At 38.2% G+C, this 13418-nt stretch overlaps 1 long non-coding RNA gene across 1 annotated transcript in view; it reads right to left on the bottom strand.

Moving 5' to 3' along the window:
* Positions 1-12638: 12638 nt before the first annotated feature.
* The window catches only part of LOC119470717, a 2875-nt gene continuing 2095 nt past the window's right edge, over positions 12639-13418 (bottom strand). Inside the window, exon 2 of the long non-coding RNA XR_005199684.1 lies at positions 12639-12910. This is a non-coding gene — a long non-coding RNA (uncharacterized LOC119470717). The remainder of the gene's footprint in view (positions 12911-13418) is intronic.

The raw sequence follows: 13418 nt of genomic DNA, 5'->3' as shown, positions 1-13418 counted from the left end.
AACACAATATCATGGATGGATAGTATGAAATTCACATTAAATTACTCTATATTCCTTTCATTCAGTAGTATAAGAGATATTGATTAGTCATAGATTATTTAACTTTGTGCATTAAAATTATAAAGGCAAGGCCAGATGCCATGGCTCACGCCTTTAATCCCAGCGCTTGGGAGGCCAACGCAGGTGGATCATGAGGTCAGGAGTTCGAGACCAGTTTGGCCAACATAGTGAAACTCTTTACTAAAAGTACAAAAAATTAGCCAGGTGTGCTGGTGCATGCCTGTAATCCCAGCTACTCCGGAGGGCTGAGGCAGGAGAATTGCATGAACCCAGGAGGCAGAGGTTACAGTGAGCCGAGATCACGCCACTACACTCCAGCGACAGTGCAAGACTCTGTCTCAAAAGAAAAAAAATAGGAGGAAGGAATGCAATGTTTAATTCCTAAACCAGTAAAGGGAGAGAAAAAGAAATAAAGAAAATGTGGGCCGGGCTCAGTGGCTCACACATGTAATCCTAGATCTTGGGGAGGCCGAGACAGGTGGATGGCAAGGTCAGGAGTTTGAGATCAGCCAGACCAACATGATGAAACCTGTCTCTACTAAAATTACAAAAAATTAGCTGGGCATGGTGGTGCACACCTGTAATCCCAGCTACTCAGGAGGTTGAGACAGGAGAATTGTTTGAACCGGGGAGGCTGCAGTTGCAGTAAGCCAAGGTGGTGCCATTGTACTCCAGCCTGCGCGACAGAGCAAGACTCTGTCTAAAAAACAAAATCAAACAAACAAAAAATGAACTGGGCATAGTGGTGGGCTCCTGTAGTCCCAGGTACTTGGGAGGCTGAGACAGAAGAATTGCTTGAATCCAGGAGGTGGAGGTTGCAGTGAGCTGAGATCGCACCACTGCACTCCAGCCTGGGTGACAGTGTGAGGTTCATCTCAAAAAAAAAAAAAAAAAAAAAAAAAAAAAAAGGGAGTGCATTTGCATGCATGAAAGAGAGGGCGGGGTAAGAGGTATGGGAACGAACTCATCCTTTAAATCCTTTAATGGAGAAACAACTCCCACAATAACAAACCCACTCCTGCAATAACAGCCTTAATCCATCTTGAGGGAAGAGTCCTCAGGACGTATTCACTTCTTAAAACTCCTGCCTCTCATCATTGGGATTGGGAATTAAGTTTCCAATGCATGAACTTTGGGGGACACATTCAAACCACAGCAACAGCTAACAGGAGTGCTATTCTATCTGTAAAACCAAACAAATTCAAGAATGATAAGGACAAGGCTGAGAGCCATCATTCCAATAAAAATTTCAATTCCCTGTTCAATATTCAGTTTTTAAACCCAGAACCCATTGACTTGAGAAGAGACCGTTTTAGAGGAACCCTGCAAAATCATGGCAAATGGATGTGGTAGTGTTCACCTCAGATTTTCTCAAAGGGACCTACTGCTTCCTATTGGGTAATTGTATCCTAGGGTAAGTGGAATATCCAAACACTTTAAAGACTGTTGAAAACAGGATCCAAGTTGATATTGATGTCAAAGTGTTGTCAGGATTTTTCTGTCAGAGTGAGGACCTGGGATAAAGTCCAGCTCACTGTGGGTCTATCATATCTGTGAACCTATGCAGTGGTCATTTCTGCAGACCCCAATTAGTAATTGCAATAGACATACTTGGTAGTGGGTACAACCTCCATATTGAATCTTCAGTCTACAGGATTAGGGAAAAGGTTAAATAGAAGCCTGTGAAAATAGTTCATCCCACACACTTGTTTCAAGACAGTTACTTAAAATATTGTCCAATATGAATGGTTGAAATTAGTGCCACCTTTACAGTTTGTTAAAGGATATAGAAATGATGGTCCCCATCAGTCTCCATTTAATTCACCAATTTCTGTGAAAACAAGACATATTATTACAGTGGACTACTGCAAACACAGCCAGGTATTGGACCCAATGGCAGAGATGGTATCTTTGCTAGAGTGGATTAACGTGTCATCAGATATATAGTGTAGCTATATTTGCATTGCTTTGGAAAAAATTTTTTTTCATCATTAGGAAGAGGAACATTAAAAATTTTCAGTTGAAGTGGACAACTGAATCAATTACATGTTTGTTTCAAGGCTGTGTTAACTCCTCTGCCCTTTGTTAAAGTACAGTATGAAAAGATACAGACCATTTAGACATCCATACAGAATATCAAAGTTGTTCACTCTGTTGACAACAGGCTAATGGGACCAGATGAACAAATTGCAGATGCTAGTTGTAGGATTTGCTAAGAAGCATATTCTCTAGAAAGTTAGAGTTAAACCCTAAGAATATTCAGGGCCTGGCATTAGTAAATTCATGGATGTACAGTGTTTATGGCATGATAAGAATCACCCATCCTCCCCAAATAAAGAACAAATTATGAAAATTTGTATTCTCAGCATGAAGAAGGAAGTAAAATGACTAGTAGGTTTCTTTGGGTTACAAAAGCAGCATATCCCACATTATGGGAACCATATCTGGGAATACTAATGTGGCCTAAACACCAGGTGATATGAAAGGCTGCCGGATTTTAACAGGGCCCAGCTATGACTCCTGTCTAGCACTTTGGACAACTCATGCCAAGGGGTCAGCAGGTAAGGAAATAATCACCATCTTGGCAGGAGTAAGTCAGGATGCTGTGAAACAATGAGAACATTAGGAATATATTTAGCAGCCAGATAAGACATTTTAGTATCTTTTAGTGTTTCTATATCAAGTTTTGACAATAATTGGACAAATACAGTAACTCTTTTCTGAGAAGTTAATGGTAATGAGGAAGGGAATTAGACTGCCCATGGTTGAAGATCTAGTTCACATCACCAAGCAAGTCTCCAAGACCACCAGAGGTGCTAGCTGAGTTTGAGGGGAATTTATGACAAGTGGCAGAGAAAGGAGATAATGAAGATCATGTATGGACTTGAGATAAGCAACAGTGATGGGGACTGTAGTTTATCATCATATTTTCTTTACATTTCTAAGTTTTTCCACGGGAATGTTAGACGAGTCACTCCCAGAACCTATATGTGGAAGTGAATCCAGGCAGCTTAAGGTATGGTTTGTGGATAGTACTATAACATCCCTCCAGATTTCTCTTTGCTAATTAAGGATCTACTCCCCCAGCTTCTAGAAGTGCTGATGAAAGACAGTCGTCAGCTGTAAGCTTCTCCTGAGAGATTGTCTTTACTGAAAAAACTGTCTCACCCCAAATCACATTCTTTCAGGGAAGTCCAGATCTAGTAAGCGATCATCCAGAGAGTATAAAGTCCTGGCACCCTTACCTTAACTGGGCACATTCTAAAGGACCATCCATCCCAGCTCCACAGTTCTTCGTGGGGTCATCTTAGGTCTCTGTTGAGACTGCATCACAGCTCAACTTCTCCCTCTGCCCAATTGTGTGTTTTTTTTTTCTCCTTTCCTTCTACAGGTTTTGATCTCAGGAGTCCCACCTAATAAATATCTTACATGTGAATCACCATCTTCATGGCTGCCTCTTAGAGAACTTAAGCTGTATCAAACATATACTGATACTATAACTGAAACTATAACTATCATGAATGTATTTATATACATTGTCAGTCTTCTCACACTGCTAATAAAGACATAACCTAGACTAGGTAATTTATAAAGGAAAGAGGTTTAATTGATTGATACAGTTCTATATGACTGGGGAAGCCTTACAATCATGGCAGAAGGTGATGGAGGAGTGAAGTCATGTCTTACATGGTAGCAGTCAAGAGAACTTGTGCAGAACTCCCATTTATAAAACCATCAGATCCATGAGACTTACTACCATGAGAACAGTATGGGGGAAATACCCCTCCCCATGATTCAATTATCTCTACCTGGCCCCACCCTTGACATGTGGGGATTATTACAATTCAAGGTGAGACTTGGGTGGTGACACGGCCAAACCATGTCATATATTTATAAATTTATAAAATAAATGCTGATATAATTACATGAAGACATTTAGAAATATATAATACTTATGTAAAGATTTTAACACCTATTTTAGAAACTGATAGATCAAAAGTCAGTATTCGTAAAGATGCTAAAGAATAATATGCCTATTTTCTCTCATATACGTGTATTATTTTAAAGAGCTGGTCATGTGTTAGTTTATAAAAGATCTCAAAATGTCCAAATAATTAATATAATACAGAACATTTCATCTTACCAAAGTATAATACACAGTAAAATTTAATTAATAAAGTTGGGCCTTCTCAAACCTATATTAGAAAAATAATGATCTATAATAAAAACTAATTAGTAATCAAAAATTCTCCCTAAAAAGGCACCAAGCCCACACAATTTTATAGGGAAGTTTTTACCACAAATCAGAAGCTCATAATTCCTTTCTGATACAATCTCTTTCACCAAATGAACAAAGAGAGTAAGCTACCTATCATTTGATATCAAAATCAGGCACAGGAAGTATAAGAAATGAGATATATTATCCAATCTCATTATGGCATAGATGAACAAATTATCGCATATTAGCAAACCCAGAATTGGTTTTAGATTACGTCAGGATAAAATAGATTATCCCAAGTATACAAAGATATGCCAACATTTAAAAGATCTATAAATCTTCAACACATTAACAACAACAACAACAAAAAACATGTGAGCAGCTCAGTGAATGTAGAAAAATATTTTATAAGGTCAATATTCATTCATAAATTAAGAAAAAAACCAGTAATAGGAAAAAAAACTTCCTTAATCTTATAAAGAGCATCTATCCCAAACCCACAGAAAATGCCATATTTTATGGTCAAGATTTTAGAAGCATTCATATTAAACTCAAGAAATTATTCACCAAAACCACTTCTATATAGTAATTACTGGAAGTTTTAACCAATTCAAAAATGCAATAAAAAGAAATAAGTGATATAATTATGTGAGAAAAAGAAGCACAATTGTTATTTGCAGATGGTATCATTGTTTGCATACAAAAGGCAAAAAGAATTCACAGAGAAACTGTTTAGAATTTTAAAAGTGTAGGAAGATTGTAGGAAATAAGATCAACAGTCAAAAATAATTAGATTTTATTTAACAATAATTGGAAAATAGAAAATGCTATTTTTTAAAGATCTCATTCACAATTGCATTCAAATTTACATAGTGCCTAGAGTAAAAATAATCTAACAAATAGTATTTAATACTTTTATAAAGAAAATTACAGAAGTATACCAGGTCAAAAGGGGCTTGATTACGAATATACAAGTTCGACATCATGAATATATGCTATAAATTATTCCCCACATTGATCTATAAATTCAATGTAATTCCAATAAAAATCCCAATGAAATTAGTTGCCATGGATTGGGTGGACTTATTTTATTTATTTATTTAGTTAGTTAGAGCCAGAGTCTCTCTCTCGCCCAGGCTAGAGTGCAGTGGCATGATCTCAATTAACTGCAACCTCCACCTCCCAGGCTCAAGTAATTCTCGTGCCTCGGCCACCCAAGTAGCTGGGATTACAGGTGGGCACCACCAGGCCGGACTAAGTTTCCTATTTTTGGTAGAGATGGGGTTTCATCTTGTTGGCCAGGCTGGCCTCAAATTCCTGGTTTCAAGTGATCCTCCTGCCTCAGCCTCCTAAAGTGCTGGGATTACAGGTGTGAGCCACTGTACCCACCCATGATGGACTTATTTTAAAACCCTGTTTACTAGTACATGTTCAAGAATAGGTAGGACAATAATGAGAAAGAACAAAGAGAACTATTCTCCTGAATTTCAAGAACTGGTTTAAAGCTGTAGTAATTAAAACAGTGTGGTATTTTACAGGGTTAAAATACATTAATTAGATAAACTCAAGATCTTAGAAATAGACTCTGGAGTATATGGGAATTTGATTTGTGAGAGAAGTGGCTTCACAAATCAAAATTTATTTGAACAGTTATTTGTATGAGACCAGGGTGGTAGCTCACACCCTATAATCCCAGCACTTTGGGAGGCCAATGTGGGCAGATCACTAGAGTTCAGGAGTTCAAGACCAGCCTGGCTAACCTGGTACAACCCCATCTCTATTAAAAATAGAAAAATTATCTGGGCGTGGTGGCACAATCCTGTAGTCCCAGCTGCTTGGGAGGCTGAGGCAGGAGAATCACTTGAACCAGAAGGTGGAGGTTGCAGTGAGCCAAGAGTGCACCACTGAACTCCAGCCTGGGTGACTAAGGAGATTCTATCTAAAAAAACAAAAACAAACAACAACAACAACAAACAAACAACCCAAAAAAGTTATCCATATGAAAAGAAATTAGAAAATTATCTCTATATAAAAATAAATTACAGGTAGATAAAGGTTTAAATTTGTTTAAAAAAAAAAGTTGTAAAAGTTAAAATAGGGGCACTACTTTATGACCCTGTAAAGAAAAATGTTTAACTACATAGAAAAAAGAAGAAATTATAAAGAAAATTGAAAACTGTACATTAAAATTTCAAATACCTGTGTGATAAAAGTTTACAATGCTAAAAGACAAAGATTTTTGTAATGTACATAATAGACAAAGAATCAGTCCAGAATACATAAAGGACAGTTTTCCTCCTTGAAGATTATAATAGCTAACATTTATTAAGCAGTTACTATATGCAGGGATCTCTTCTAACAGGTTAACATGTATTAACTCTCTTAACCAACACAATAATCCTATGAGATACTACTTCCCCTCTCCCATTTTAGAGTTGAAGAAAGTGAGCCACAGAGAGGTTAACTCACGTCTCCAAGTACACATAGCTATTAAGTGACAAATTTATAATGGGAATTTATGATGATTAGCTCTAGAGGGTTAGCTCCAAAAAAAAAAAAAAAGAGGGAGAAAGAAAGAAAAGAAAAAGACAGATCATCCAATTGAACAGAAGGCAAAAGATTTAAGCAGGGTACTCTTGGAAGAGAAAGCCAGAACTGCCAATAAAGATAAAAAAAAGAAATGCCTAACCTCACTAATCAGAGAAATGCAATTGAAAACCTCAATGAGGTTTCTCACCCATCAGATTAGCAAAACTTTTAAAAGTCTAAGAAATACCAAATGTTGACCAGATTTGACAAAAAAGGGGGCAGTCATGTGTCCTGCTGAAGGAAGTATAAATTGTATACACACTTCTGAAGCAAGCTGGCGGTATCTAGTAAAATTGGCACAGTATATACCTGATGACTCAGCAGTTTCACCTTTCAGGTATAGTCAGATGCAAAGGAAACACGTATAAGGATGTTCAATGTGATTTTGAACTATAAACAGATAACTGGAAAGAGTTTAAGAAACAAGAAAAATAAATTGCAGTATACTAGTAGGATATAATGCTCTTTAGCAATTAAAATTAATGAATTAAATTTGTATGCATCAAGTTGGATGGATCTATAAGATTGTACTATTGAATGAAAGAAGTACTTTGCAGTCTCAATACATATGCAGAAATATTACACCATTAGGTAGTTTTTAGAACACAAAAAACACTATATGTTGTTTATGGTACTCAAAGTAGAAATACATGAAGGCTAGGGCACAAACTAACTTAATAATGGATGCTCTGGAGAGGGAGGGAGGTGAATAAGACTTCAGAGACATACACAGGATTTAGTCACGTATTTAGTCTTTATCATATAAAGGTAATGCACATGTGACAATATTTTCTGGTGGTGGATACATGGGTTGATTATTGTCTATATATTTTACTTTATTTTTAATAATAAAAATAGAATAAAGAAACAAGACAGATAATTAAGACATAATCCATACTTACAAAGATCTCATCTCTATTCATTCTGACACAGAGCTCTGTAAGTAAGTAGTACCGTTTTAAACAGTGAAGACACACACAAGAGTAACACTTCCTGCCTACCAAGCTTGTATTCTATCCTCCTGGGTATCTGCTTTGGCCAGCAGTTGGTGGAAAAATCAGGTGGAACTCAAAGATCATCTATGGTCCTCACAGAAGAGATGAGGAAACTGATCTACCTTGGAAGAACTGGCCTAGGACCAAGGATTATAGAAAGCCAATGAGTCACAGAACTTAGACCAGAGCCTAGACCTCAGAACCTAAAAAACAGAAAGCACAAATTGGAGGTCAGCAAGCCAAATTAGGTCCACAGACAGGTTTTGTCTGACTTCTATGTAGTTTCTTTATTTTTTTTAAAAAGAAATGTGAACACTATTATATACTATGTATAGTTAGTCACAACCTCTCCATCTCCCTATTTTCTCATGTGAATACTTTACTCATTGATGTTAACCTTAAGTATATTTAAATATATTTGTGTTTGTGACCTTCATCATGGAATCTCTGATATGGAAGAAACCTTAGGGAAAATGGGTGACATGTTCTCAATGTAGTAATTGCCTCAACAACATCCCTGACATATAGAACATGCCTCTGCTTGAACACTTCAGCTATAGGATGCTTACCAACTTTTAATATAGCCCAGAAAATCTTTGGGCAGTTCTGTTAGGAAGTCCTGCCTTGCATGGAGTCAAAGTACATCTGACTTCCTTCTCACTCATTATTCTTAGTCCATCCTTCTAAAGGTGCCTGAAATAAACCTAATTGCTCTTCTACAAATATTTGAAGACAGCTAACACTGCTGAACTAAATCATTTCTTCTTCAAGATAAACGCTTTTGCTTCTTCTCACTCTTCTAGAGTTGCTGGTTTTCAAACTCTTAGCATTGTGTTCCAACTTTTTGCTTCCTGCAGGTGAGGGAGAAAGATTGTTTATGGATGCATTCATCCATTTTCACACTGCTATATAACTTGTCCAAAACTGGGCAGTTTATAAAGGAAAGAAGTTTCACTCATAGTTCAGCATGGCTGGGAGGGCCTTGGGAAACTTACAGTCATGGCAGAAGGGGAAGCAGGTACCTTCTTCACAAAGCAGCAGGAAAGAATGAAGGAGGAACTTCCAAACACTTATAAAATTATCAGGTCTTGTGAGAATTCACTCCCTATCATTAGAAAAGCATGGGGGACCATGATCCAGTCACCTCCCCTCCTCGTGAGATACATAGGGATTACAGGTCTCTCCCTCAACACATGGGAATTGCAGTTTGAGATGAGATTTGGTTGGGAACACAGAGCCAAACCATATCAATGGATATCACAGCCAATACTCTTCATCCACTGCTTTACCATTCATCTATCTACAATCAGAAGAATAGTCTGGCGTCCTCCCTTCCTGCTTCTGCAGCCTTCTTTCCGCTTACTTCACTTCATTTTCTTTTCTCCTTTCTTCCCTTTGCCCTCACCCCTTGCCATACTCACACATTGTTTTCACTCCAGCAATGATGAACAATATTTGAAGTTCTCTGAACAAAGCATACTATCTAAAATAGTATCACTGTGTCACTTCCTATCCCCCTTTCTCCACATGAAGTATCTCATTAATTATTTCCCCCTGGAAACTCCACTTACTCTTCAAACCCAACTACCATGTCACTGTTGAGGTGAAGCCTTCCTGTGCCTTCAGCCATCTCCTTCTCCTTTTTTACACTCCAGTCAAAGTTAATCCCTTCCTCCTGCATGCTGATTTTGCATTATGCAAACTTCCATTCTTGCACATCTCCCACTGGATTACAATTATTTGTTTGCATTTCTGTTTCTCTCTTTTGTATTACAATCTCTTGGAGGGAAGGGCTTTTGTTCATCCTTTTTGTAATTCCAACACTAAACCCAGTACTGGCATGTAATAGGTGCTTAATAAATGCTTCCTGAATTAACTGCAACTCTGAGATCACTGAATATATTGCACAGATACAATTTGCCTTAAGGCCAGCTTGAGTGTTCTCCATTCTCCAATTAGATTTGAGGTGCCAAGAACAGGAATCATGTTTTGTCTTCTTTGCTCTCCTAGTACCAAGTACAATTCCCATCCCCACTCAGATGATTGTTAAAGGAACAGAGATGATTCACAGGCATATGATGTGTTGTAAGCATAAGAAATATAGATTTTTTTTAGCCCTCCATTGCACAGAAGATTCAAAATGTATATACACATAAAGATTAAATTTGTATTCATATACATATATGCACACAAATATTTGTATACAGCTATCACCATGTATATGTGTAAATAAAATATTGTTGCCTTTGCACATTCCGGCATATATACATCTTCTGAATTGCAAAGTGCACTCCAGTTTATTTGAAGTCCTGCACAATATGTCTAACCTCCTAGGCAAAGTTTCTTGTTAATTTCCTTTGCTCCCATGAATGTATGATTTATTTAATGAAATCGCCATGCAGTAAACAAAACCTTTGTTCTACCTAGAGGAATAGTTCCCCAACATAATAGAATTCACAGCCCCAGTTACAGAAGTTTATGTAGGAGCGGTGGCCCAACTCAGAATCCCAAGCACAACAGTCTCCTAGCCCATTCTCACTAGATACATTCCAGTGTCTAATTAGCCCAGAGTAGAGGGTATGAGAAAAAAATGGAAAGAAAACCAAACCAAAGCATAGTCCTAACAATGCTTGTGAAGGCTGTTTTTTTCCATTTTTGTTTCTCTCCTTTGTCCTCAGTTCACAGGGATGTGTTCAGAAACTAATGCAATTAACTGGATCTCTTTCTTTTTTCTCTTCCTTTATCCCTCTCACCCCCTAAAAGAAAACTTGTATTTTTATTGTTCAATCAGTGAATACCAAAGACTTAGCCATCTGTTTCAATTTTTTTTTAATAGACAAAGACCTTGAGTCATTTCAGTTTGAACCTCTGGGAACGTATCCAAGAGAGAGGAGAGATGTATCATACCTGATTTTTACTCTGCTCCTTTGCAATCCCAACCTGAATTAAAGAAACCATAAAATAAGCTGCAAGGTGAGGAATCTATAAATTATTAAATATCAACAAAGAACATTCTTTTGAAGCTTGCAAATATGTATCACCCTAAAGCAAGGTCTATATCTGACCGGCATCAGGTAGATTTGTTTGATAAGTTCTAATAATGTTTTGGCTTTTGTTCCCAGTTTCCCTGAAGCTTAACATTGTAGAAGATGTTCTTTTTTGTGAGGTTTATTCTTAGCACATGTAACATCTGGGTTCATGTTCGCATATGCTTTTTTGTTTAAAAATATGCTTTCATTCATACAATCAGCATTTATTGAACCCTTACTTTAAAGAAACAAACATAAATGGTGCACTTTCTAGCTTGATAGTATTCTGGTTAACTACTGCTTTACAATGAACCTCCTTAAAGTGCTATGCTGTATGAATCTTGCTCACAGATTCTGTGGATCAGGAATTCAGAGAGTTTGGTGAGGATAGTATGGCTCTCCTTCAGAGTGTCTCTGGCCTTAGCTGGCAGAACTCAAGGCTAGGGGTGACCAGATGGCTGAGAGCTGACATCATTTGAAGGTATAATTGGCAGTCATATTTCTGGCAGTAGATTCACTCGGTGGGCTGGGACAGCACCTGGGGCTGTTGGTCAGTGTTCATGTGGCCTCTTCACGTGCTTGTGCTTCCTCACTGCATGGTGGCCTGGTAGTAGTTGAACTTACTGTGTGATTCCAAAGGAGGATGTCTTAGCTCTAAGAAAGTTGTGTAATGTTTTCTGACTTTTTCTTAGAAGTCAGACAGAATAATTCCATTGCATTGTCTTGGCTACATGTAACTCACAAGCCTAGCTAGAGTCCAAGGACGCAGACATAGATCCTACCTTTTAATAGAAGGTGTGTCAGGTCACACTGTAGAATAATGGGCATAATAGGAGATACTGTCATGGCCATCTTTGGAAAATGCAAGCAGCCACCAGTAGCTTATAGTTTGGAAGAAAAGTTAGACATGTAAATGAATCAATTCAAGAAAGAGTTATAGGGCTATTAAAACAAAGGGCTTGTTGAATACAGCAAAATGCCTCAATAGTATCAGGAGAAAATGAGGTCAGAAAAAGGTTAAAAGAGGAGGTGCCTCTAAGTTGGTAAGTGATAGTGGTACATCTCTTGGTGGAAGTTGTTGAATATTGGGTTTTTTGAGGAGTGACTTATATAAAACACCCTTCTGTCAGTAACATATATACAGTACTTAAAACATGTCATATGCTAAAGAAATAAAAAACACCCCACAACCAGAAAGCCACTGTATTCTCCATTGCCTCTCAAAATCCCTTTGCCAGTTGGGGAATGAGCTTGAGATAAGGTAAAAACACCTGAAAGGTTGTGACCTCCCTGTGGCTGGAGCAAGCAAAGGATAGGATTCGAAATTACAATATACTTCTTGCTAGGCCACACCATCACAACAACCATTGACCTGGATAGAAGCTCCTGAAGCTGTGATGGGCCAGGAGGAGGATGCTGCTCAGACAGGACTTACCCTGTCCTCTCTCAGGCACATCACTAGTCTAACAGAGGAGATGTGTGCCAGGGATCACCCAACCCAAGTTACTATAAGCTTGACGTGTTTTCTGTCCTCCCCAGGTCTTGGGACTTGATAAAATTATGGATTTGTTGAGGCTTCAGGGGTGTTTCCCTAGGGATTCAAACATTTCCTGACTTTATTTAAGGCTAAGGTCAATCTTTGCAGTTCTGAAGTAGCACAAAGGCAATGAGAGATTGTCCAATGTTCCTAGAGAGGAGAAAGAGGCAAAGAATGTGTGCATGAACGTCCCCCAAAGCAAACTGGGAAACCTTTTCCATGTTTTATTTATTTTGTGTTATTAAAGGAGCATCACTGTGCCACCCGTGCTGAGCCAGAGCTTCTAATTCAGGGGAAATGAAATTCCAACCCAGTGTGTGCTTAACTTTCCCAGCACAGTAAATCCACTTCTCTTTTTGTCTCTGTCGCATCTCCCCCTTGGTAGTGAAGAGATGTACAGTACAGCGATGAAGGCTGTCAGTGGGAAACCACTCTGGCAATTTTGGAGTGGTGTTTGAAGAAATGAATTGAGCAGGCTTGCCTGGGGTGGAGACACAAGACAGTCCACGCTTTTATAGTCACTGCTGGGTTTGCGATTTGTTGTGTGCTGCCTATCTCTGCAGATTCTTTTCTGTTTCAACACATAAAGAAAATCATGCCTAGTCAGATGCTTCTGACTTATCACTCCATATCAACCCAGAAGCAACACAGGTTTTCAATTTCTCAATTTGCAAGTGCAACTGAAAATTGGCGGAGGTTGCTATGTAGGGATGAAATGAACAGTGGTGCAGTGTGGCCTCTACCGATGGAGATAGCATCCATGAGGTTGTGGGGCAGGAGTGGAATAAAGGATCTGGGAATCATCTCACCCATATTTGATTGCCGGTAGCTCTGGAAAGCCATATTATGCTATTCCTTTCTGTATGTAGGCTAGCTCTCTTTTGCTTCTGAGCATTTGCCCATGTTATTTGCCTCTATTTAGAACTCTCTCTAGTTCCTCCTATTATATCCTATCTTCTTCCAGGCTGCTGCTTCATCTTTCTTCCTTT

This window comes from Cebus imitator, unplaced genomic scaffold (assembly GCF_001604975.1).
Source record: "Cebus imitator isolate Cc_AM_T3 unplaced genomic scaffold, Cebus_imitator-1.0 Scaffold38, whole genome shotgun sequence".
Lineage (NCBI taxonomy): Eukaryota > Metazoa > Chordata > Mammalia > Primates > Cebidae > Cebus > Cebus imitator.
This window is presented reverse-complemented; position numbering and strand designations above follow the sequence as displayed.